The sequence below is a fragment of the Ornithodoros turicata genome, chromosome 1 (assembly GCF_037126465.1).
Source record: "Ornithodoros turicata isolate Travis chromosome 1, ASM3712646v1, whole genome shotgun sequence".
NCBI classification, from domain to species: Eukaryota; Metazoa; Arthropoda; class Arachnida; order Ixodida; family Argasidae; genus Ornithodoros; species Ornithodoros turicata.
In genome coordinates, this window is record NC_088201.1 from 213,750,102 (window position 1) to 213,777,974 (window position 27,873).

The 27,873-nt window shown below is 46.1% G+C and overlaps 1 protein-coding gene and 1 long non-coding RNA gene across 2 annotated transcripts in view; both read left to right on the forward strand.

Moving 5' to 3' along the window:
• LOC135376279 (uncharacterized) overlaps nucleotides 1-27,873 on the forward strand; it is a 329,348-nt gene that overhangs the window by 90,308 nt on the left and 211,167 nt on the right. The gene's annotated exons all lie outside the window — the stretch shown is intronic.
• On the forward strand, nucleotides 850-27,298 carry LOC135376256 (uncharacterized). The gene is made up of 6 exons (XR_010417597.1): nucleotides 850-932; nucleotides 1,898-1,977; nucleotides 2,354-2,387; nucleotides 25,366-25,404; nucleotides 26,191-26,226; nucleotides 27,245-27,298. It is a non-coding gene; the product is annotated as an uncharacterized LOC135376256 (long non-coding RNA).

Sequence of the window (27,873 nt, forward strand, 5' to 3'; positions counted from 1 at the left end):
GTTATGCATAAACATGCGATATTTATACACACCAAGCATCGGGGAACGAGAACAGAAGGAAACTGCGACCCTCAATAACAAAAAGCAGTATATGCGTTGGGGTCATATTCTGGACACTCTTCACTACAAGCACATGGCGTAACATACGCCAGTCTCAAACCGCATGCCGATTCTCCTCAGCTTCTTCTATCGATGCTGATGTTGCCGAAACGAAAATCATAGAGATACGTGCTTTTTAGCTCATGATACCGTTCTTTCGAACAATTGTGCAACACCCACGCATAGTGTTTCAGTATGCATGTCGAAATACGGTTTAATGAGCACGCAACAGAAAAACGACCGATCAACGACGTATATATGTTGACTTTGGCGAGATGAAATTGCTGTCAATGAAAGTCAGACACAGTCAATCGCCTCTGACGATGAAACTCCTTAGTCATCATCTTGTAATAAAGTTGTTGGCTTTAGGCAAAGTCGCTTGTGCTGTCGTACGTGGCTAAAGTATACCACAAAAATATACGATTGATCACATATTTTTCACCTATGTATCTATGTATTGTTCTCACGTGTGAGGTTACTGAGCGTTTTTAATAGTTTCAAGATTCAAATGGATTTACCTATACTGCGGTATGTTTTCCCGATTATTCCGGATAAACCGGGAAGGCAGGAATCCTAGTTATATATATATATATATATATTTACTGCGTTGCCCGTTACTTTTCTAGATGCTGCAGTCGTGTCTGATGCGTAAATATCTCCCGCTTCGTGAGTAAAGTTATCTGGAAGAGCGAATTTCTCCACAGCGCTCATACATGGCGTACATGAGATGAAGCAGAAGAAGTACGTCACGCGTTCATGAGCTTTCATTCTGTGGATGTAGTACGATTCATTGTGCGACTTTGTTTTGCAGAAATATCCGCCTCAACATAAAGGTAAGTTCAATAGAAGTCATTGGTTAATTTATTAAGGGAACGCGGTCGTGGAAAGTTATCCAGTCGAATTTATAGCGGCTATCTCAACACGAAAAGGAAGGGCTTTCTCCTTCGTCGACGCTTGATAGATAATAATAATTCGGGGTCTACGTCGCGAGACAACTGAGATTATGGGCGAGCTTGATAGAGACGACATATATAACGACGAGATTTTGGAATTGGCTGTACAGCACAAGATCTTGGTCCGAGTTAGAATTGTCCCAGCCATTCGTGACACTAAAATATATCTTGGATACATCTCGTCGGATAGCGTCTCGCAGTTGTGCATGAGCAACAGGAAGTTAACAGGAGGTGGCTTAAATGCTCAAGCTCAGCTTCACCGGTGGAACATCTGGGATAGATAAGCGCGACGAACGTGAGCATTGCCGTTCGCTTCTGACTCCTTATACACTATATCCTAGTCCATGCCGGAGAGGAAGAGAGCATAGCGTTGGAAGGGTGCTGCTTGGATGTTACATTAGATTGCAGATATCCCCGTCATTGGTGAGGATATCTGCGTCAACGGTTGATGTGTTGGAAGCCTGCAATGTGCCATATAAGTAAGCGTAGAACATGTGCGCATCCCAGACAATGGCTAAGGCCTGTTTGTGAATTGTGAACCCTAATTGCCTAAGCTGAATTGTGAGTAGTTCTTTTCCGCCATTTTTAGAGTTGACGAGAAAAATGCGATTGGCCTTTCCGTCCCATCAGGCACTTTGTGAGATCGTGCCGATACGTCTGGCATCACAATTGAGTCGGGATGGTAGCTGCGGATTGCAGTGCACGAGTGTCACATGCAATAATTTCTCGAGCAGTTTCGAAAGCTACCTCGTAGTCTTTTGTCGACTTCGCCTTTGCAGATTTTTAGAACAGATTTTTTTTTCTTCAAGCAATCTCAATTAATTAATCAATTCTTGATCAAACAGTGCTGGTCACGGGGTTTCCTCAAGATTGAGTTGGATCCTGGAACATTTATCTTGAAATTTTACTTGAACTGCGTCATCAGGTAAGAAATATTCACTTGTCACACTTCGACATTTCATGGATGTAGTTTCCAGTGGAATGTGGTTGAAATGTTTCGACTAAACACATATTGGGGGGCTATAGAATACTTCGACCCTGCGTCCATGTTCATTGAAATTACATGACCCTCAAAACCTGGTTTTTAGCCAGCTGGGACCTCGTCCCAGAAAGACTTATAAGCCTTTACAAGAAACCTTTTATTCGAAGCACTGATCATTAGCTTGACTTATTTATTAAAGCACTACAGTTCTTCCGCTTCGGACTCGCTTATCCATTGCTGTGTGTTAAATCGTAGCCTTCAAACACTTAATGTTTTCCATGCAAAAACCAATTCCCGAAACGTCTTTTTTGCAAACCAGATGACAGCCATGTCCGGTTCTACCGCGGCACTGCGTAAGTACCCCTTCGTGTTGATAGTATAATGGCTACTGCCTGCGCTCGAGGATTTTATTCAGAACCGTTCGCTCTTGGGGGCGGAGGAGGGTTGCACCAAGATAGGGGTGCAAGTACAAGTAACAGTGGTACACAGGGGAAAAAAAAGGTTGGTGGAGTTGCAAAACATTTGCGTGCGTTCGAAGTGTTGTAGGTACGGATAAATCTGCTGCGCTGTGCCGATGATGATTTACTTGTTAGGAGTATCGACATCTACGTCCTCATACAGGGCTGCCCAAAGCGCCGCCACCCCCCCCCCCCCCCCCCTCCCCACAAAAAAAGTACCACATTGCAGCATGAGTGGTGAGTTCTGTACAACTGAAAATTGCAGTTAACGCATTTATAAGCATGCGCGTCATGTGTAATGTGACGTGTAAGCAAGTAGCATCGCTTACGAGGTTTGCCATGAAATCAAGTGTTACATGGACCAGCTTATCATTGAACTTACCTAGAAAAAAAAAAGATATTAAACGGTAGGAGCAACTTATTTATTTACAAATGGTCACAAGACTTTCGTGCACGCGACCGCACTTCAGGTTACAAAAATACGAACATCATACAAAAGAACATATATACAGTTGACGGGAGAGTTTTAGCATGAGAGGGTAACAGGGTGATGGAAAGGATGCAAATACAGGTGAAAATGAAAAGAACATAAATACAAACGCAGGGATATCATCCCTGCGTTTGTATTTGTTCTTTTCATTTTTATCTGTATCTGCATCCTTTCCATCCCCCTGTTACCCTCTCATGCTAAAACTCTCCCGTCAACTGTATATATGTTCCTGTACCATGTTCGTATTTTTGTAACCAGAAGCAGCGCACTCTCGTGCACGAAAGTCTTGTTACCATGTGTAAATAAATAAGTTGCTCCTACCGTTTAATATCATTATTTGATTTACTCACCAGCGGCAACTTGACAGCGCCTATTTTTCTGCCTTCGTATCTTCTAGAAAGAAACAAAAGAGAGAGAGAGAGAGACATTGATTTACTTTCAGTCACATAACGATATAGCGTATGATGTACAAGAGTCGGGAGGTATTTTAGAAATAACTTGTGACTTGAGGTCGTTCCCTAGTCTGTTAGTACACCACTTCTTTAACACGCATATATGCTTAACTTTACCTGGGCCTATTTAGACACACCCTATGCAAAATAGTTTCTTTCGTTGGTTGTTGTTTTATTCGGACCGCGCTGCTTTTCGCAGATTGTTCCTCCCTGAAGGATGCGGAAGAGTGTTTGCTTTTTATGTCTCCGTTAGAAAATGAAATTGACTCCTGACATGGGGGAACTCCAGGGGTAAGAGTTCTGCGTGCCCAAATGGCAGGGGATACCTAACGGGTGTTGATGTACTGTAAGGGGCCTGGTGGCACGGGAGGAGGCAGCTGCGAGACAGCCCATGCCTCCTCAGAAAATCGATCATGGGCGCACTATGTTATCCGACAGAAAATATGTACCGTATGTGACGCTGATGGAGCTGCTTTCATTGATAAAAGAACCACGACTAGAATTTTGTCCCACGATAGATATAGGCACACAGTACGCCGAAGATCCAACTAGATATCAACAGCAGGGATATAACACCAGGGTGTTTGTTTCATTCGATTCAGATGTTATACCTACAGGGTGGGCGCTCTAAAAGATGAAAGATGAAAGTCACTGAAAATGTTAGCCAGCTGTAGGACTCGAATCCACATCTTCTGGATTACCAGTCCAGGGCTTAACAATTGAGCTAAGCTAACACACCTCCCAGCCACTTCCAAGCCTGCGTCATCTGAAGGGACAAAGCAACCACTCTCTCTCACTCACTCATCCCCGTTTTCACTCTTACATTTTTCTCACTCATACACACATTCATACGACAGGATAGACGCAAGCGGCATTTGTCGAACATGAGACAATTCATCTGCTGAAGCTGGAACACACAGAAAGGACAAATACATACAAAGCCTCAAATGCAGGTGTATGGTTTGTCCCTTCAGATGACGCACCCTTGGAAATTGCTGGGAGGTGTGTCAGCATAGCTCAATTGGTAAAGCCCTGGACCGGTAACCAGAAAATGTGTGTCCGAGTCTAACAGCTGGCTAACCTTTTCAGTGACTTCCATCTTTCATCATTGATTTCTTAGGCACTTGAGGCTTTGTATGTATTTGATATTTCTATGTGTTCCAGCCAGAGATTAGCACGATACTTATAGAGTACCTTCGATACCAATACTCGATATCCAAAAAAAAAACCAATACCGATACAAGATACACAACCGAAATTGATTTTCGATACAAATACTCGATTCTATATCGTCGATACTTCGATACATCAATGAAATCCCGAATATAATAAAGCTGATGTTATGATTAGCGAAGTTTACATCAGTGAAATCCGTGTTTCTTCGGCCTCTGACCTTACCCCAGAAAGGTAAGGTACGCCCTCCTACGTGAGGGCGTGAGAAACCAGCCGGTACCTGCAAACCGGCTGAAACGCCAATCGAAAGAGCACCTCCTCCGCAAGAAAGACGGGGCGAAAAGCAAAGGAGTGTTAGCACGAATGAGGGGCTAAAGGACCTACCCTATCAAAACCTCATCAGTACCCAAGCAACACAAAGTGTAGGAATAATGTTGGTGCAACATTGGTTACGTTGACCAATGTTGGCAATGTCACTGCGACGTTCCATTCATATTGGAATACCAACGTTATTTCACAGCCTTGCCGCAATATTTATGCAACATTTGATTACGAATTGGAAATATTGCTGGAATAGGCATCTTATGATGTTATCCCAACGTGAAATTCCCAGCACTGGAACAATGTTGGTGAAACGCTAGAAGATATCCATAAAATCTGTAACATTGCTCCGGCACTGGTACAATGTTTTTTTTTTTCAATGTGGGGCAGTCACTGCCGGTCCAACGCTGTCAGAATATGGATACGACATAGCTGTACCGACGCGGCGTTCACAGCATTGGAACAATGTCGGACAAACATTGAGGGGTCTAGGTCAAATTTGTAGCATTCTTCCAGCATTGCTATGGCGCTTTTCTTCCAATGTGGGGCAGTCGCTGCCGGTCCAACGCTGTCGGAATATGGATACGACATAGCTGTACCGACGCGGCGTTCACAGCATTGGAACAATGTCGGACAAACATTGAGGGGTCTAGATCAAATTTGTAGCATTCTTCCAGCATTGCTATGGCGCTTTTCTTCCAATGTGGGGCAGTCGCTGCCGGTCCAACGCTGTCGGAATATGGATACGACATAGCTGTACCGACGCGGCGTTCACAGCATTGGAACAATGTCGGACAAACATTGAGGGGTCTAGATCAAATTTGTAGCATTCTTCCAGCATTGCTATGGCGCTTTTCTTCCAATGTGGGGCAGTCGCTGCCGGTCCAACGCTGTCGGTCCAACGCTGTCAGAATATGGATACGACATAGCTGTACCGACGCGGCGTTCACAGCATTGGAACAATGTCGGACAAACATTGAGGGGTCTAGGTCAAATTTGTAGCATTCTTCCAGCATTGCTATGGCGCTTTTCTTCCAATGTGGGGCAGTCGCTGCCGGTCCAACGCTGTCGGAATATGGATACGACATAGCTGTACCGACGCGGCGTTCACAGCATTGGAACAATGTCGGACAAACATTGAGGGTCTAGATCAAATTTGTAGCATTCTTCCAGCATTGCTATGGCGCTTTTCTTCCAATGTGGGGCAGTCGCTGCCGGTCCAACGCTGTCGGAATATGGATACGACATAGCTGTACCGACGCGGCGTTCACAGCATTGGAACAATGTCGGACAAACATTGAGGGGTCTAGATCAAATTTGTAGCATTCTTCCAGCATTGCTATGGCGCTTTTCTTCCAATGTGGGGCAGTCGCTGCCGGTCCAACGCTGTCGGTCCAACGCTGTCAGAATATGGATACGACATTGCTGTACCGACGCGGCGTTCACAGCATTGGAACAATGTCGGACAAACATTGAGGGGTCTAGGTCAAATTTGTAGCATTCTTCCAGCATTGCTATGGCGCTTTTCTTCCAATGTGGGGCAGTCGCTGCCGGTCCAACGCTGTCGGAATATGGATACGACATAGCTGTACCGACGCGGCGTTCACAGCATTGGAACAATGTCGGACAAACATTGAGGGGTCTAGATCAAATTTGTAGCATTCTTCCAGCATTGCTATGGCGCTTTTCTTCCAATGTGGGGCAGTCGCTGCCGGTCCAACGCTGTCGGAATATGGATACTGTGATAGAGCTTCAGGTGACGAAGCTAAGGTTGATTTTGGCTCGCGCTGAGGGTTGTTGTTTGTGTGCTTGTTGGCCGGTCCGCGCTGCATTCCAGTCGCGGTTCCACCTTGGAATAAACGTTGCTGTTGCTACTCAATGTCTCTACTAGTTATCACAACTGGCGACGAGTCTGACCTTCTACGATGCTAGTAGCGGACGAAGAGTCATCCAGCTCGACAAGTGGAGTACCTCAGGGACTTCGCGGCTTTCGTGGTCCGGGAACGTTCGATCCTTCGAAGGAAGAATGGAACATGTTTCAAGTGAGGTTCCTCGCTGCTATTCGGGTAGGGAGAGTTACCGACGACGCCGACAAAAGAGATCTCCTCATTTCTTCGTTGAGCCCGGAAGTTTTCAAGCGCCTGTACAATCTACTGCAACCCAAGGACGTTATGGAAGTTTCTTCCAGTGACATCATGGCAAAGCCGTCGGAACATTACACACCGAAGCGGTTCAAAGAATTTGAGCGTTTCAAGCTTTTCTCGTCTCGACAGGAGGAAAACGAGTCGGTAAAGGACTTTGTGGAGAGACTCTCGGCCATTGTTGGCCGCTGCGAATATGAAGGCGAGAGGGACACCCGGGCTTGCTCGTTGTTGACAGCCTTCATCGTTGGCTTACGGGATCCGAGGGTGCGAGCAAGACTTGTCCTGGAAAAAGAGTTGACGTTGGAGTCAGCCATTCGTTTGGCGGAGAGTTCGTTGGCGGCAGAAGCAGAGTCACGCCAGCTTCATTCTGAAGTTCCTGTCCACAAGATTGCGGGACCAGAGACCGTCCGTCGCAGGTGTTTCCGCTGTGGGAATACCAACCACGGACCCGATGCATGTAGATTCAAGAAAGAAGAATGCCACTCTTGCGGGAAGGCTGGTCATATAGCTAAGATGTGTCAGAATGGACGTGCATCGATGTCCACCGGGAGACACAAGCTCTTCCAATTCAATCGTATGCCTTTCGGGATAGCCTCGGCACCTGCTGTTTTCCAGCGCACGATGGAGCAAGTTATCTCAGGACTACCGTCTGTGGCTTGCTATCTCGACGACATTATTGTCACGGGCCGTAACGACGAAGAACATCTCAGCAATCTGTCTAAGGTCCTAGCAAGACTGCAAGAATTCGGATTCACTCTGAAGCGGGAGAAATGTGCTTTCCTGCAAACCCAAGTGGAGTATCTCGGTCACATCGTGGATGCCGACGGATTTCGGCCCTCTCCGAAGAAGGTGTCAGCGATCCTTAACATGCCACCGCCCAATCAAGTATCAGAACTACGTTCCTTCTTAGGCATGGTTCAGCACTATGGCAAATACTTGGAGGGCCTGGCGGATGTGTGTTCACCTTTAAATGATTTACTCAAGAAGGGAGCGTCGTGGTGTTGGACTTCTGCGTGCGTCGAAGCCTTTGAGAGCATCAAGAGCATGCTAGCTTCAGCGAAGGTGTTAACACACTACGATCCCACTAAGGAAATTTTCTTGGCAGTCGACGCCTCTTCAAAAGGTCTCGGAGCAGTTATCTACCACCGGCTCCACGGGGTAGATAGACCAATCGCGCACGCGTCAAAGACACTCACCGTTGCAGAGACAAAGTATGCCCAAATTGAACGAGAGGCCTTGGCCATCATTTTCGGCGTTAAGAAATTCCACCAGTACCTGTGGGGCCGGAAATTCGTATTGTACACCGACCACAAGCCCCTTACGGTAATTTTTGGGCCATCAAGAGGTATCCCTGTAACGACAGCAAGCCGGTTACAGCGTTGGGCACTCATCCTAATGTCCTACAGTTTCGACATCCAGTTCAAGGGATCGTCGAAAATTGCGAACGCAGACGGTCTCTCCCGGCTTCCAGAAGGACCGGACCATGAATTTGACAAGGCCGCAGAAGAGGGTGTTTTCAGCGTTGGAACGGACGAAATTTTTGCGGTCCAAGATTACCACATGTCAACCCTTCCAGTGACGGCTAAGGACATTGCCGCTGCCACACTTGAGGAGCCCATGCTAACAAAGGTAGCGAAATATGTTTCACGTGGATGGCCAGGTCATGTTGCACCGGATCTATCCCCGTTTTACCAGCGGCAGACGGAGCTAACGATGCACAAGGGCTGCATACTTTGGGGAATGCGCACAGTTGTGCCAACCAAGTTGAGGCACAAACTTCTGGATATTCTGCATGACTGCCATATCGGCCAATCGAAAATGAAGATGCTTGCTCGTTCGTATATTTGGTGGCCTGGTCTAGATAAGGACATTGAATCGAGGGTCAGGAACTGCGAGCAGTGCTCGGCAGTGGCTGCGCAGGAGATCCCTGTTCCCTTACATCAGTGGGAGCAACCTGACAAGGCGTGGCATCGTCTTCACGCGGATTTCGCAGAGCTTCATGGGAAGCACTATTTGATTGTTATTGATGCCTTCAGCAAATGGCCCGACATCATCCAGATGACTGGTACCAATGCTCTGAAAACGATCAGTGCTTTTCAAGATATTTTTGTCCAAAACGGTCTACCGGAAGTTCTCGTCACAGACAATGGACCGCCATTCACAAGTCAGGTCTTCGAGGATTTCTTGAAACAACGAGGAATACACCACGTCCTCACTCCGACATACCATCCGCAGTCAAATGGTCTGGCGGAGAATTTTGTGAGAACTTTCAAGACTGCTCTACGTCGGTTCGAAGAGGGAGGTGACAAGGACAAACTTCGTGACTTTCTTTTTAAATACCGAGTGACCCCGCATGTCACCACAGGCCGCCCTCCTTGTGAGCTGTTGAATAACAGACACTATCGTTCTCTACTTGATCTCGTCCGTCCATCTGTGGTGACGTGTTCTGGAAGAGATAGTCTGGCACGGGAGCGTCAAAAGCGAAATTATGACAGACGAACTCAGGACACACAGTTCTCTGTCGACCAAGGAGTCTGGATGTTGGACAACTCCAAGAAGGGACACTGGAAGACAGGGACGATTGTGAGCAAGCAGGGCTCCGTCATCTTTACGGTGAGAGATGCCTCTGGGAAAGTTCACAGAGTCCATAAAGATCATCTGAAACGGAGAGAAACTGTGGAGTCCTGGAGAGGTTCGAAGAACATTCCCGCTTCCGATGTACGATGTCGCCCTGCAGCGATTGACGATCCTAATGAAGAGTTTCCCTTGCCGTTTCCGGAAGTGGAAGGGACGTCAAGCGGGACCTTCTCGCAGTTTTCTCATTCCGACCGCCCTCATATCTTATCGACAGAAGCGGATCACAACGTCAGTCGCGCTTCGACGGAGCGTCCGAGCGCCGTCACGGGCAGTCGTCGCTACCCGTTACGTAGTCGTCGTGAACCAGACAGATACGGTGTTGCTTAAAGGGGGAAGTGTGATAGAGCTTCAGGTGACGAAGCTAAGGTTGATTTTGGCTCGCGCTGAGGGTTGTTGTTTGTGTGCTTGTTGGCCGGTCCGCGCTGCATTCCAGTCGCGGTTCCACCTTGGAATAAACGTTGCTGTTGCTACTCAATGTCTCTACTAGTTATCACAGATACGACATAGCTGTACCGACGCGGCGTTCACAGCATTGGAACAATGTCGGACAAACATTGAGGGGTCTAGATCAAATTTGTAGCATTCTTCCAGCATTGCTATGGCGCTTTTCTTCCAATGTGGGGCAGTCGCTGCCGGTCCAACGCTGTCGGTCCAACGCTGTCAGAATATGGATACGACATAGCTGTACCGACGCGGCGTTCACAGCATTGGAACAATGTCGGACAAACATTGAGGGGTCTAGGTCAAATTTGTAGCATTCTTCCAGCATTGCTATGGCGCTTTTCTTCCAATGTGGGGCAGTCGCTGCCGGTCCAACGCTGTCGGAATATGGATACGACATAGCTGTACCGACGCGGCGTTCACAGCATTGGAACAATGTCGGACAAACATTGAGGGGTCTAGGTCAAATTTGTAGCATTCTTCCAGCATTGCTATGGCGCTTTTCTTCCAATGTGGGGCAGTCGCTGCCGGTCCAACGCTGTCGGAATATGGATACGACATTGCTGTACCGACGCGGCGTTCACAGCATTGGAACAATGTCGGACAAACATTGAGGGGTCTAGATCAAATTTGTAGCATTCTTCCAGCATTGCTATGGCGCTTTTCTTCCAATGTGGGGCAGTCGCTGCCGGTCCAACGCTGTCGGAATATGGATACGACATAGCTGTACCGACGCGGCGTTCACAGCATTGGAACAATGTCGGACAAACATTGAGGGGTCTAGATCAAATTTGTAGCATTCTTCCAGCATTGCTATGGCGCTTTTCTTCCAATGTGGGGCAGTCGCTGCCGGTCCAACGCTGTCGGTCCAACGCTGTCAGAATATGGATACGACATAGCTGTACCGACGCGGCGTTCACAGCATTGGAACAATGTCGGACAAACATTGAGGGGTCTAGGTCAAATTTGTAGCATTCTTCCAGCATTGCTATGGCGCTTTTCTTCCAATGTGGGGCAGTCGCTGCCGGTCCAACGCTGTCGGAATATGGATACGACATAGCTGTACCGACGCGGCGTTCACAGCATTGGAACAATGTCGGACAAACATTGAGGGGTCTAGGTCAAATTTGTAGCATTCTTCCAGCATTGCTATGGCGCTTTTCTTCCAATGTGGGGCAGTCGCTGCCGGTCCAACGCTGTCGGAATATGGATACGACATAGCTGTACCGACGCGGCGTTCACAGCATTGGAACAATGTCGGACAAACATTGAGGGGTCTAGATCAAATTTGTAGCATTCTTCCAGCATTGCTATGTCGCTTTTCTTCCAATGTGGGGCAGTCGCTGCCGGTCCAACGCTGTCAGAATATGGATACGACATAGCTGTACCGACGCGGCGTTCACAGCATTGGAACAATGTCGGACAAACATTGAGGGGTCTAGGTCAAATTTGTAGCATTCTTCCAGCATTGCTATGGCGCTTTTCTTCCAATGTGGGGCAGTCGCTGCCGGTCCAACGCTGTCGGAATATGGATACGACATAGCTGTACCGACGCGGCGTTCACAGCACCGGAACAATGTCGGACAAACATTGAGGGGTCTAGATCAAATTTGTAGCATTCTTCCAGCATTGCTATGGCGCTTTTCTTCCAATGTGGGGCAGTCGCTGCCGGTCCAACGCTGTCAGAATATGGATACGACATAGCTGTACCGACGCGGCGTTCACAGCATCGGAACAATGTCGGACAAACATTGAGGGGTCTAGATCAAATTTGTAGCATTCTTCCAGCATTGCTATGGCGCTTTTCTTCCAATGTGGGGCAGTCGCTGCCGGTCCAACACTGTCAGAATATGGTTACGACATAGCTGTACCGACGCGGCGTTCACAGCATTGGAACAATGTCGGACAAACATTGAGGGGTCTAGATCAAATTTGTAGCATTCTTCCAGCATTGCTATGGCGCTTTTCTTCCAATGTGGGGCAGTCGTTGCCGTTCCTACGCTGTCAGAATATGGATACGACATAGCTGTACCGACGCGGCGTTCACAGCATTGGAACAATGTCGGACAAACATTGAGGGGTCTAGATCAAATTTGTAGCATTCTTCCAGCATTGCTATGGCGCTTTTCTTCCAATGTGGGGCAGTCGTTGCCGTTCCAACGCTGTCAGAATATGGATACGACATAGCTGTACCGACGCGGCGTTCACAGCATCGGAACAATGTCGGACAAACATTGAGGGGTCTAGATCAAATTTGTAGCATTCTTCCAGCATTGCTATGGCGCTTTTCTTCCAATGTGGGGCAGTCGCTGCCGTTCCAACGCTGTCAGAATATGGATACGACATAGCTGTACCGACGCGGCGTTCACAGCATTGGAACAATGTCGGACAAACATTGAGGGGTCTAGATCAAATTTGTAGCATTCTTCCAGCATTGCTATGACACTTTTCTTCCAATGTGGGGCAGTCGTTGCCGTTCCAACGCTGTCAGAATATGGATACGACATAGCTGTACCGACGCGGCGTTCACAGCATTGGAACAATGTCGGATAAACATTGAGGGGTCTAGATCAAATTTGTACCATTCTTCCAGCATTGCTATGGCGCTTTTCTTCCAATGTGGGGCAGTCGCTGCCGGTCCATCGCTGTCAGAATATGGGTACGACATAGCTGTACCGACGCGGCGTTCACAGCACCGGAACAATGTCGGACAAACATTGAGGGGTCTAGATCAAATTTGTAGCATTCTTCCAGCATTGCTATGGCGCTTTTCTTCCAATGTGGGGCAGTCGCTGCCGGTCCAACGCTGTCAGAATATGGATACGACATAGCTGTACCGACGCGGCGTTCACAGCATCGGAACAATGTCGGACAAACATTGAGGGGTCTAGATCAAATTTGTAGCATTCTTCCAGCATTGCTATGGCGCTTTTCTTCCAATGTGGGGCAGTCGCTGCCGGTCCAACGCTGTCAGAATATGGATACGACATAGCTGTACCGACGCGGCGTTCACAGCATTGGAACAATGTCGGATAAACATTGGGGGGTCTAGATCAAATTTGTAGCATTCTTCCAGCATTGCTATGGCGCTTTTCTTCCAATGTGGGGCAGTCGCTGCCGGTCCATCGCTGTCAGAATATGGGTACGACATAGCTGTACCGACGCGGCGTTCACAGCATCGGAACAATGTCGGACAAACATTGAGGGGTCTAGATCAAATTTGTAGCATTCTTCCAGCATTGCTATGGCGCTTTTCTTCCAATGTGGGGCAGTCGCTGCCGGTCCAACGCTGTCAGAATATGGATACGACATAGCTGTACCGACGCGGCGTTCACAGCATCGGAACAATGTCGGACAAACATTGAGGGGTCTAGATCAAATTTGTAGCATTCTTCCAGCATTGCTATGGCGCTTTTCTTCCAATGTGGGGCAGTCGCTGCCGGTCCAACGCTGTCAGAATATGGATACGAAATACCTGTATAGACTTGGCGTTCACAGCGTTGGAACAATGTCGGGGAAACGTTGAGGGGTCTAGATCAAATTTGTAGCATTCTTCCAGCATTGCTATGGCGCTTTTCTTCCAATGTGGGGCAGTCTCTGCCGGTCCAACGCTGTCAGAATATGGATACGAAATACATGTATAGACTTGGCGCTCACAGCGTTGGAACAATGTCGGGGAAACGTTGAGGGGTATACATCAAATTTATAACGTTGTTCCGGCATTGGTACGGTGCCGTTTTTCCAATGTGCGACAGTCGCCACCGGTCTAACGATGTCAGAATATGGATACGAAATAGCTGTATCCACGTGGCGTTCACAGCATTGGAACAATGTCGTACAAACGTTGAGGGCTCTGCATCAAATTTGTAACATTCTTCCAGTATTGCTATGGTGCTTTTCTTCCAATGTGGGGCAGTCGTCGCCGGGCCAATGTTCTCAGAATATGAATACGAAATAGCTGCACCGACGTGACGTTCACAGCGTTGGACCAATCTCGGACAAACGTTGAGAGGTCTACATCAAATCTGTAACATTGTTCCAGCATTGCTATGGTGTTTTCCTTGCAATGTGGGGCAGTCGCTACCGGTCCAACGTTGTCAAAATATGGGTACGAAATAACTGTAGCGACGTGGCGTTCACAGCATGGGAACAATGTCGGAGAAACGTTGAGGGGTCTTCATCAAATTTGTAACGTTGTTCCGGCATTGGTACGGTGCTTTTTTTTGCAATGTGGGGCAGTCACCACCTGTCCAACGCTGTCAGAATGTGGGTACGAAACAGCAGTACCGATATATGTGTTTCACAGGAACGTTGGAGAGTCTACATAAAATTAGCAACGTCCTCCAGCAATTGGTACGGTGCCCTTTTCGCAGTGGTGCAGAGGTAACAGGCAACCTATATGTTCCAGAATATGAATACGAAATAGCTGCGTCGACGTGGAATACACAGCACTCGAAGAATGTCGGAGAAACGTTGAGGAGTGCAATTTTGCCACGTAGCTCCGGCGCTTTGTTCTTTTTTTTTTCAATATCAGGCGGTCGCCACTGATCCAACATTGTCAGAATATACACTTGAAACAGCGGTTCCAAACGTAGAATGAACAACGTTGCTTCTGCACAAGTTCTTCAGGATATCATATGCAGTGTACGCACCGAAATCGCGGTGATTTACTACACGTAAAAAAACAGTTTTTCACAGTTGTTTTAGCGTGATTTCTATGAGTCAAACTAAATGTCGATCACGAACATGATCCGATGAAAACTCAAACAAAGTTCAACAAAGTTCAAGTGTAGTCAACGGCCTACAACATATGGAGATCAACATGCCGTTTCCGATTCGCCTGTACCTGTCCTGACGTGCTTCTCAGCCTATGGGGCACTTTAGATGTTCACAAAACAACAAACGTGTCACAGTCATTTCCTCCAGGTCATTATCATTCTGCCACGCCCAGGGAGGATTCCGAATTGCTAGTTTCCTACCAGAAGACCAGCAACGACACATTTTCACAAGGGGAAAGAATGCATCGAGGACTCTCTGGTAACATCGCAGAAGGCCAGCTGATTTGAGAATAGGGCAAGATTCACTCTGGCATAACGTTGTTGCCGTGGTTAACTTTACTTGTATACTTGTACATTCGTTTGCCTGTTCCGCCGTTGCGGCCTCTCTCATACAGTAGAGTGTCTTATGCGTGAATGGGACACCTGATTTATCAGCCCCGAGCAAGACAGATCTCCGGAACGGGATGTTCCATGACACACTCAAAGACAGGTTGCAGGTAAATTCGGAGGTTTACAAAGGATTGCACAGATACGTTCCACAGAATTGGTGCCCCTAGATATACATTTTGAAAAGTTTAAAAACGGCAGTATGCAGCAGTAATGCACTAAATACAAAATTACACATGAACAAAGTAATAAATCTCCTTTTCCACCGCGAAATATTATTTGGCTATTTGGGTATTTCGGGCTACTTTTTCTCCCACTTTGGCGGAATCAGGGTCTCGCATCTAGTAACCCTGGAGCGGGGAGCGGGGAAGCCGCAGGGGACACTTGGCCTTCGGGAGAGGAAAATCAGTTGCGCTGCGCATGCGCTAGAAGGGATGTCACGTGTCTCCCTTTGCTGCCGCCGTGCCGTCTGCTCGCTTCGCGTGCGCATGCGCTAGCACACAGCGGTTTGTTTGCTTAAGGATGAGGTTTGTGTTTGTGGTAGCGGTGAAGCAACTTTGCCAAATATTCCGTTCAAGTTCCTCGCTGGATGTCCCGCTCGTCCGTCGATGTTCAACAGGTGAGGGAACGTTTCAGCAACGCCTGCGAGTTTCATGCTCCCGGTTCAAAAGGTGAGGGCGTCTGTACAAAATTGTAAAACGGGCCGCTCTGTTACTACAGATGCAGCAAGTGCCAGTCCACTTTTTCTCAGCTGCACCTTCTCAGTTCAGGCAGCAGCAGCACCAGGTGAATGTAGGTACACAACTTCCAAGTGAAAGACGCACGAGTGCTATTCTGAAGCTGGTAAGTACGTCTCATGCTACACACCATTCGCGTTCAGCGCTCTTATTTTGCGTGTGTTGTAGCAAGTAATTCAGTGGCATAAACCGGCAGACTGGTGCGTAATGTACACCCATAGTGCCAAGTTGCACTAATTCTGGTGTCGTGTCCGTGAAATCTGTGTAATCGGACTGTCTAATTGTCACCTGGTCGCGGTATATGAATACGAAATATCGTGGTTTCGGCAGTTATCAGTAATCTTTCGTTGTGCTTAATGGTTCCTATTATTTTGTATTTGTTTTTTTACTCAGAATTATCATTATATTCTTAACTGAAGCAACAAAATTACCAAACACATGACGATTGTGTTGAAACTGAGGACATTGCTTATTTTTACTGATTTCAGATTTTCAGGCATGGAGAGAAGAAATGCAGGATGTAGCCAAGAGTCATTTTACTAAAGGCACAGGGGTAAAAAGATTGAAAGGTGGAGGTTTAAAGTGTTGTTATATTTGTAACTGATTGGGTGCTTTTACAGAGAAGAACGTCAAAGGAAAAAGGTCCATAAAATCATAAGGTTCCGTCAGGCATGGGGCAACCTGCATTGATGATTCGTCTGCATTGTTCCAGACTGGCAAGGTTCCAGGACACAACGGGACATTCCTAAGGGGCCCCCTACCATCTCGCTCATGATCAGAGCTGACAGTTAAGGCATAATGGTTTCAAATTTCCAAAGATTCTCTAAGAAGTGGCATGCATTTCAGAATTTGTATGAGTACAACACAACAGCGTGTACAGCCCGAGACAAAAGTTCACGGCACTACGCCTTTCTTCATCGGAGCGGTCCCCTGCCAGCTACCAGCAAGAGATCGAATAGGAAACGGGTCTATCTCTCAGTATGTGCGTCCGCTCTTGTTTGATGCTAGGGTGTCACTCCAATGGAGAAATGTGACACCATGGTGGTCCGTAAAGATTTGTACCAAGCTGCACATCGTACAACCCCGACAACTAACAAACACTGCTCGGTAAGGTCAGTGTTCCAATTTGAGATTTTGCTGCCTTTTTCTTCCCAAAAGGCTGCTCTTGCTTGTGAACTCCGGTGTACCAAGACAAGTTCAGAACAAAGAATTTATAGTTAGACTTTGAAGGCAGTAGTCAACATAAATAAGTTTTACCTCTGAGATGATTGCCCATTCAAGGCAACAACAAACTCGTAGGTTCACCACATCATCTAAACTTCCTCGGCCTGTTACAGCTTGTTTCTGTCCACAAGGAGTGGTGACATGAACTATCATTCATCGAGCATTTGTCAGGAGGTTGTTAGAGGAATCAGTCAGACAGATGTGCTTCAAATGTTTTTTTTTTTTTCAGGTTTTTATTGTTATTCCATGACAGTATACACTGATACTGATAGTGGGCAAGCCCTGTTGAACAGTCCAAGACACAGTCAGTGCAAATGTCTACACAATTTGAGGGGAACAGAAATACCAAGAACACATGACAAGTATTAGAAACAAATAGCAAATGAACAAAGAGAAATGCAAATCATCAAAAAGTAATTGCATGTCACCCTACGGTATCAGCAGAAAAGTCCTGTTTGATGGTGTTTTTGTAGGATGCCAGATTATTGTTGGGACGAATGCGTACACCAGTGTTTCTCAAACTGTGGGTCATGAGCTGTTGAAAGATTCATTGTTTCATGCCCAACCAGAGGACAGTGTTGCATTCATGAGTAAGTGATGTAGATGTGAAGGTCCTTAAACATGAATTCAACAGAAATCCTCTGGCTGGGTGTATTTCCTGCTGCTTGGCACACTCTTGGAATCTGGTTGAAAACTGCCCTGCTACTATGGCTTTCTTCACACCATCTGTGCATCAATATTCAAACAGATTGGGACAAAAGTTTATGGAGGACCAGGGTGTTGCATTTCTTCATGGGAGTGACACTCTAGCAGCAAACAGGAGTGGCCACACACACTGAGAGGTGGACAGAACAGCCAGTCACCTGTTTCTTATTCGATATCTTCCTGCTAGCCAGCAGGGGGCCGCTCCGATGAGGTGCAAGGCAACAGGCTCATTGATATAGTGTCCAGCTGGAATTTGTGGTATTTTGGAACGATGTATTGCTAACGAGACCAGTAAAAATATCCAAAACTGGACCTGGACTGCGTGTTTGGCTCACTGAGGTTACCGAAGAGCTACGTTTCCTTGAGGTGTGAAACAAAGCTTGATAAAATGAATCAACCAAGCTGTGTGATCTAACTGGCCAATACTGAGTAGATTTACAATATAGATTTGCAATATCTTGAGGACTTTTGCTCTCTTGTAACAAATGCTAAATAAATGCAATCAAGCATACATTGGAACTCATTTGCTGAGGCAAGACACATGAACATACAAACATATGTGATTGTGCTAGTTATTTTCACGCACATAGTATGATCTTCTGAATTCCCAGTAGCTGTTCGAACACATAGCTGCTTTCACATAGCTGCACCCGTTTTAACTCCTTGCATCTTTGTTGAGACAAAGCGGAGTTGTTTGGCATTTTTGTTCCGCAGTATCACAGCAGGTTTAGCACTGCATAGCCAAGATCGTACCTTTACTAGTGCATCTGGGAGGTCCCCATAGAACCCCCCGTAATATTTTCTGGCTACCGCACGGATAGCCAACACTAGCATGAGACAAAGTAGAAGCCAACTTGAATATACAAGGCGTAATGATGTGCATGAAGAATTTTAAAATGATTGAGCATTGTATGCGAATTACATTATCAAAATGTTGATGAGAGTCATGTACCCCGGCCACCATATTTTTGATGATAACGAAAGACGGCAATTGAGCTGGTGTGATGCCAATATATTTTTCCTTTAATCTAATAAAATAATTATGCATTATATATAGTCATGAAGAGTTTGCTGATGGATGTTGGAAGGGTGTACATTTCTTTAGATAAATCATTCACAAGAATACACACAGCGGCTTTGAGCTCACCAAGGTTTTATGCAATGCCAACTGATGTTAGTATTTTCATGGTAAAAAGCATCTGTTGCAACTGAAGAAAACAATACCATCAGTCAGGGGCAGTTGTCTTGTTATATTGCAAGAGAGTACTCAGTACTGGAGAGATATAAACACACGGAATAAAACAAACTGCCTAGTGCAGTGAGTGGAAACTTTATTCCACTTCTTATTGGCAGAATATTAACACAATTTTTTCTACAAGATTTCTCAGGTCAGAGCACTTTATAGGATATACAAATTGCCAATTATGTGTGTTATGTGTATGTATATCACCACACTTAAATGTATTTACCTGCTGTAATATACCCCAGACCAAGCTCAAAATGGGGCATATTGTCTTCAGTTGTCAATGCAGGAGAGCATGCATGGCTGTAAAGTGTTTCACCTGAACCATTACCCAAAATGTATGAAGTGGCAGTACACAACTATCACATAGAATGACCCATCTGTGGTGCTATGTGTAGAATCTATGCACACTTTTCTTTTGATGTTAACATTGCCTTGAATTTGAGGGAAAGCACAGGACGAACACGGGACGAGACAAACACATAGACACACAAACCAGCAATGAAGATTTAATACACAAAGTGCAAGAGAGACCGGGCGAAAAGAAGGTGTACACTTCGGCATTAACATCAAGTCAACACCAGCTAGCTTTCCTGCTCCTCCTATGTTCATCACACTTTTGTTGGTGCCCAAATGCCTTAACAGCTGTTTTTGCATGCCTGTCATGAGAACTAGCAAGAAATCCTCATCTCGCAATAAGTCAGTATTTCCTTGTTGAAAGACAGTAGGACCATCCTTCTTGCCTTTGTGTGTGAGGGAAAGCACTGGACTGTTTGTTTGTGCTCTGATAAAACTGACCAACAAGGCAACACTGGTTTGATTTGTCGTCGTGTTTCCTCTCACCGTAACATATATTATAGTCCCTCATGGTGATGTACAAGTACCGCCTTGTAGTGAGGTGAATTGGATCCTTTGAAACGTGCCATCCAGCACACCCCGAATACTGAGCTGCATAGTGCGCCGAGTGCAATGCCGTCACGTAGTTTCCCTAACATAAACAAATAGTTTCATGAAGGTAAAAAACGGACATTCCAGTACAACATAGCGTTTTACAAGTGCCTGTACGCCCGCAGCACATCGTTGTCATCGCGGCTTCTCCCGCACCTGTTTTTTTTTTCTTTCTTTTTTTAAGGAGTAGCAAGCCGGCACTTGCCTGGCTGGACATCTCCTTTTGTGTGAATAAACATATACCCCCCCCCCCTGCACGGGCTGCCTCTATTACATCTTCCTCTGTTTTTGTAAGTGGGGTGTAGGACAGCCCCAAAATCATGTGCATAATAGGAAGCTTGGAAGACAAACGAGACCTTGCCAGTTTGGAACATTGCAGACATATCAGCAAGGCAGGTGTCCCCACGCCTGACGGAACATTGTGATTTGATGGACCTTTTCCTTTGATGTGTCCTCTCTATAAAAGCATCCAATCAGTTACAAATATAATAACACTTTAAACCTCCATCTTTCAATCGTTTTACCCCTGTGCCTTTAGTAAAATGACTCTTGGCTGCATCCTGCATTTCTTCTCTCCGTGGCTGAAAATCTGAAATCAGTAAAAATAAGCAATGTCCTCAGTTTCAACACAATCCTCATGTGTTTGGTAATTTTGTTGCTCCAGTTAAGAATAGAATGATAATTCTGAGTAAAAACACAAATACAAAATAATAGGAATCATTAAGCACAACGGAAGATTGCTGATAATTGCCGAAACCACGATATTTCTTACTCATATACCGACTTCGGTGTTAAGATGGAACAGGTGACAAGTAGACAGTCCGATTACACAGATTTTACGAACATGTCACCAGAATTAGTCAAACTTGGCACTATGGGTGTACATTACGCACCAGTCTACCGGTTTATGCCACTGAATCATTTGCTACAACACATGCAAAACAAGAGCGCTGAACGCGAATGGTGTGTAGCATGAGACGTACTTACCAGCTTCAGAATTGCACTCGTGTGTCTTGGAAGTTATGTACATACACCGGTACTGCTGCTGCCTGAACTGAGAGGGTGCAGCTGAGAAAAAGTGGACTGGCACTTGTTGCATCTGTAGTAACAGAGCGGCCCATTTTACAATTTTACAATACAAAGTTGCTTCACCGCTACCACAGACCACATATCTCATCCCATCCTCAAGCAAACAAACCGCTGTGTGCTAGCGCATGCGCAGGCGAAGCGAGCAGACGGCACGGCGGCGGCAAAGAGAGACACGTGACATCACTTCTAGCGCATGCGCAGCGCAACTGATATTCCTCTCCCGAAGGCCAAGTCAGGCCCCCACAGCTCCCCCTCTTCGCGGCTCTAAAAAAATGTTTGCACGTCATAAACACGTGATATTACTCCGTCAGGCATCATAGTTGATACCCATTGGCCGAAGGACATTGCGCGCTCCGCTGTTGGTTGGCAAAGTTTCAAAAGAGCATTCTTTCGCGGGCTGCCTGTCTGGCGGGCAGTTACGAGAAGAGAAAGCAGAGAAGTGGCAGCGGCGTCTCGCGTCTCGACGATGTCAGTTGACACCACGGTATGATGGCATTGTTCAAAGAGAAGACCCAGATTTGTCCGTGTGTCAAAGTGGCTCAACGCGTGTTGTGATGTTTCCCGACACAACTATCCTACGTACGAACAGTCTCTCGAGTTCAGAACTGGAATGCAGTGGTGAGCTGACGCCTGAGGAACACTTGTGAGCGCCGTCGCATTTTCAAATGCAGTCACAACGGAGACAGGATTCGGTGTCCGTGCGACAAGCATTGCCCGCTTCGTTGAAACCTTCGCACTGCAACCAACGAAAGGTGAAAGGCTCACCGTGAAATCGCATGCACTCGTGTGAGCGTCGCTCACTTCTGGGAGTAGAGTGTGTGTGTGTTTTTCGAGTTCGAACTTGGTCAACGAACGCAACGATTTGGACTCTGTAGGCACGGTGAATATTTGTGTCAGACTATTGAATCAATACGATGTTTCAAATAAATGTGTATTTTGTCAAAAATTTGCCTAGTAGTTCTGGAATACGGAATAACAAGCGTCGGGCATGAAAACCAGTAAAAGTTAAAGCCGATGGTAGCCAGTACTGGCCAGTGCCGGGCCGAAAGGCGAGCCAAACTGAGAGACTCCTGATTGGCCGAAAGGTAGGCATCATAGTTAATTTTCATTGGTTGCATGTCCAGTGTTGCCTGAATTATCTCAAACTATGGGCTCTATGGGGAGCTGTGGGAGCCTGGCCAAGTCAGGGGACCGCCGGCCAGACCGGACGCCATTCTCCGCATTCTCCTCAGATTATAATCGTCAGTTGAAGTTAATTTTGCTTTTTCTTGGCTTGGTTTGGAATTGAATCGAGTTGTGCTGGTAGGATAACGTCTGTGATATCGCTAAGCACAGGTCTTCCTCACACTGCTGGGATATATAGGAGGTTGTTGCGACGGAGATTACCGGCGCTGCTCGAACCGGCGCTGACTTGTTCCAAGCGATTCCAAGCGTATTTTGCGGTCGTTTGGTTGGTGACGTAGGTAGTTTGATTAGCCGAGAGCGTCTGGACGATTATGTTGAGGGCCTCCTGGTCCTTCTTATTCCATGAGGTTCTCGCGTCCGTAGCCGTGGGTGGGTCATCTTCGATGGCTGTCCACAACTGTTTCGTCTTCAGGTAAAGCGATACCTTGAACCTCCACGTAGGGTAATTGCACAATGAAGTCTGCAGTCAGCGAACAGAACAGTAGGGTTCACTGGTCCTTGTTCAACAATCCGAATATAATAAAGCTGGTAATATGATTATTGAAGTAAAAAAAATTCTCCTATTTCTGGAACCTTTAGTGTATTTTTATAGCGCACACTTTCTGAAAGGACTTAAACATATCCAACCGTACGGATTTATTGAAGCTGCACTGTGTGCAGCTAGCCTTGTTAGAACTTTAGATTGGACTGAAGCCATTGGTGCCTCTCTATTGGTCGGACGCCACAAGCATATCCGGATTGGTTGCCAGAATTTGAAAACGGCATTTTGGCACTCGGGGGTTTCATTTGAAATTCGGAAAAAATCGAAAAAAAAATTGATATTGGTGGACGCCGGGCCGGCGGCCGCCGGTGTCTTTCGTTGGGAGTCAAGTGCGTTGGCCGTCTCATCCGTGTATGATGGTGTCTTTGATCGTGTTCTACTGTTTCTCGACAAAAGCATCAGACTACGAACAGCCAATCGGATTTCAAACTAAGGTGTTGTCGTGAATTCTGGCTCGATGAACATGTTCGAGCGCCGTCAGATCTGCATAGCCGTGACAAGAAAATAGGTTCATGAAGCAGCAGCATTCTGTGTTTGACGTGTAGCAGGCAAGGACACGATGAATAAGAGATTGTGCGCAATCGCGCATGACGCCCATTCCGCAACCAGGGCCGCTACAGTACTACAGGGTGTCCCAGCTAAGTGCATACATATTCTTTAAAAATATATATAACACTTTTTCCAAGATGAAATCAATTGCAATATAGCATGTGCTCAAGGGCACTCCCTAGGAGGGCATTAGCAAAGCCCAAAGGCAATGTCTTGATTAACTTTCATTAATTAACTTGTTAATTATAAAAGCTAGAAAGTTGTCCCAATGAGAACATCTGTTCCTTTCGGTCACCTGATATCGTGGCCGTTTTCAGAACAAAATCCGTTCCATAGATCGCCCGCAAAAAATTTGTGAAGGGACGCCATTTTTTTCTTTATTTTGTTCATTGCGTATCTTCGCAGAGGCGTGAGGGAGCACAAAGAGGCGTGCCGCCTCATGCGTCGAAGATGAGCTTTAACTGCGGAAACAAAACAAAAACAAATGTATCGGGTGACTCTATCGGAACTGGCCTTATCTTGGGTTGCATGTTCTGTTTCCTTTCAATCTTTTTCCAGGATGTGAGAGGTGATAGTGTGCTCTTTCTCCCTCTCACATTGGGGATGAAGGAAAGACGAGTCTTCTAAGAAGCGCCAATGAACAAAATAAAGAAAAAATGGCGTTCCTTCACAAATTTTTGGGGGCGATCTATCGAACGGATGTTTGTTCTGGAAACGGCTACGATATGAGGTGACCGAAATGAACAGATGTTCTCATTGGGACAACTTTGTAGCTTAGTTAATTAAGACATTGCCTTTGGACTTTGCTAATGCCCTCCTAGGGAGTGCCCTTCAGCATATGCTATATTGCAATTGATTTCATCTTGGAAAAATTGTTATATATATTTTTTAAAAATCTGTATACACTTAGCTGGGACACCCTGTATATATAACAGTTAATTTGCCGTGCTGCGGAATAGTACGCATAAATATTACACAACACTTGTGTCAGGAATCGCTAGAAGGTGCTGTATGCTGTACTACCTCTCGACTGGCTTCGTGCAAACTGGCTTCATGCAAACGTGATACTGTTTCCCAAAACAACTGACACGGTAAACGTAGAGAATTATCGCCAAATATCAGTGAGTCTATACCCTGTAAGTTTGCTGAACCTCACTTCCGATATTATGACCTACCGTGATGAAAACGACCTTCTATTTGTTCAATGCGGGTTCGGCAAGAATCGTTCTCATTTTATTTTTTCAAAATACGCACCTCTTCAAGATAGCCCTCCCGACTGGACACCTTGCGACAGCCGTCTCGCTTCCGATGCACGATGTATGCAGAGTGTTGAAGGTAAAAGTTCTGAACGGGTGGTCGTTTGAGCTCGGCATCAAACATGATGGGTGAGATGTGTTGTGGTTGGCGATAGTGACACAACAAGTCTCACGTTTGACTGCAACGAAGTGTTGGAGCCTAATGTTTCCTTGTTTCGTTCGCATTAGAAATGGAAGAGATTGCATAATGAGACGAAAATCGTCCTCTGGACCACTGCTGTTCAGATCGGAGTTTTATTTTATTTCCTCGTACATCAACCATTGCTTCTTGGATCATTCTTGGAAGTGGATTCAAGCCACTTGGACGGACATCGACAAACGCGAAACAGACACGTTGCTCAGTGATGTCCTGTTTTGAAGCACGGTGATTTTCGGACCCAGCAGATACATAGAAATTTTTAGATATAGGCCTCTGGATTTTTAAAGCTGAAACATCGTGGCACACCGTGACGACTTCCTGTGGACATCACTTACTGGTAAATGCTGACGCTTTCATTTAAATTTTTATTTCAGAGACGTCAAGTGCTCAGGTGTCGGAAGCTTCCGCCTTGGGTATGTGAAAAACAGCAACGTAGCGAGGAAAATATTTCGGGAGGGGGTGTATGGGACATGTTTCCCATGGGTTCTTCGGTACATGTTATATAAAGAGAAAAATAGAGTTAGGACCAGGAGGCGCGAAAAGCTCGCTTTTCGTTCACTTCTTGGTTATGACGAGATCGAGTACAGTCGTGTCTGATATTTCAAGGAAAGGAATGATGCTGTGGTATTATCGCTAGCTTCTAGACCTCATGCGATTTCTGATTGTACACCTGATCATTCTACATGGGGACAGGGGGATGATGATAGACCTTCCTAGGTTAAAGCCATTTAAAAAATCATGAAACACGCACCTGCGTTAAAATCTCCATCCTCCAATTGTGATATGCAAATGTGCCCCGGTAACAGTTTCGGAACATTTACATATCAATATCCGTGGGTGGAAGCCTTCACGCACGTGCTTGTTCCGGGACATTTTAGACATGGAATGGCTTTCAGCCAGGAGGGTCTCTCATTCTGATATCCCGATTTTGCAAGAAACACAATAATTAGAAATAATTAATATATTTTAGTATTGAGTCATTCTGTAGTTTCATACTTACTTCACGGTGATGTTATCTGGCCGTAAAACTCAACTGCTCAAAATTCTGTAACGAATACAAATAAACACTCTGTATAGTCCTTTTAGAATGTACACACTGAATTTTGAATGCTAGGACATCGTGACATACCAGTTGCATCTTTCTAGGGACATCGGTTTGTGGTATATGCTGACGCTCTATCGTTTTAAATGTATTTCAGCAACGGCAAGTGATGAAGCGTCAGCTACCGGCTTGGGTACGTGATAGACAGTAGCGTAGCGATGGAAATATTTGGGGAGGGGTTCTGTGGGAAGTTTGCATGGAGCAGGAGGACGTCACCTTCATTCCCCTTTCCCAAAAGCACTACCAAAGTTAGCTTTTGGATAGGGAATTGAATACCCATAACACCCCGCTCTGACTACGTCCGAATGGTGACAGACGCATTGCACCGATTGAGCGACCATTTCATTCCATCCCATCGTGAAGGTCTAAAGTGTAGCAACAGTGTCTACTGTCATGATGTGCACATCTGAAGAAGTGTAAGATACAGTTGACAACGGCGTAAGAATGCCATCATGCATCGCCTCCGAAATTCGGCGTATGACCGCACAGCAGACGTCCCAAGGACGGACACAGTACTACACGAGTCGAGAATGTAAATAAGAAGGCGATTTGGTGGGGGGCTATTGAGGGAGTGCTTTATCAGTGTTATCAGAGTGTGTTGTGCTGTTCTTGTACGTGTTTTCATCTTGCATTTCAATACACTATATGAAACTTGTGTCGACATGGGTTCTAATTCGGCAGCAGTGCTATGAACTCGAGGAAATAATGCACACTTTATGGAACAATATATTAATTTCCGACATTATCCACTGACATGTCGACCATGGTTTTGAAACCGTCCACAGATTGCGGCACAGATCACTGGTCCATGCAGTGTTTTTTTCAAATAACACATGGCTTCTACAAGTGTAGCATTTCTGCGCAAGCAGCATATGTTGAGCGGGAAATATATTCTCGTAAAAACAATTGATAACTGCCATTATGGCAGCAATGTGTCGAATTCTACATGTTTAAGTCTCGATTTTGCCACTTGGCGATTTAAATTTCAACAGCCGTTTTATGACTCATATCCCACAGCCGGATGAATGGTCCCATCAGAATGTGACACTGATGGAAACGTTAGAAGAGTTGCAGATTGTGCGCAGTCCGCAAGTCCTGATTAACTCACGCATTTACCTGTGTTGCTTAATGCATTGTATTTGGTACCGCAGAAGTTGCCGCCGCTGGTGCTGAACGTCCTGAGGAAGTAAATGTCCTCGATGAATGTGAGTGCAAATATAGTTATCGCTGCTCCTTCAGTGAGCAACTACGTTAGATATCTTATCGCCCTACTACATCACGACATACAGTGCAACGTCTCCGCCACCTGCATTTTAACCATCCCGTGCAAACAGTGCTTTGAAAACCGAAACGAATACGAAGCGAACAACGTATTTGGATATTCGAATACGAAGCGAATAAGTGTAGAACCGTAGCGAATACGAAGCTAATAGCTTGTGGGAATCCTACTGCCATCACCAGGCAGGCGAAACCCACCCAGGGGAAGACCCCTCGTTCTGCCTCCGAGGAACGACACTCCAAACAGACATAGGAAATCCAGATACTTTATTACATACCAGTTAGATAAAGAGCCAACAATACAATACCGTGCACAGCCACGCTACCGCCACCAGCCCAGAAGCGCCGTGTCTCTCAGCCGCGTCTTTCAGCCGAGTCCTATCGACCGTCCCCCAGACGTGTCTTCCCATCGCGAGCGCTGCTGCTTCTTTTAAGCCCGAGAGCAACGCCCCCAGTTGATCCTCCTCACCCCGGAGAGCAATGCTTATTATCAACAACGACT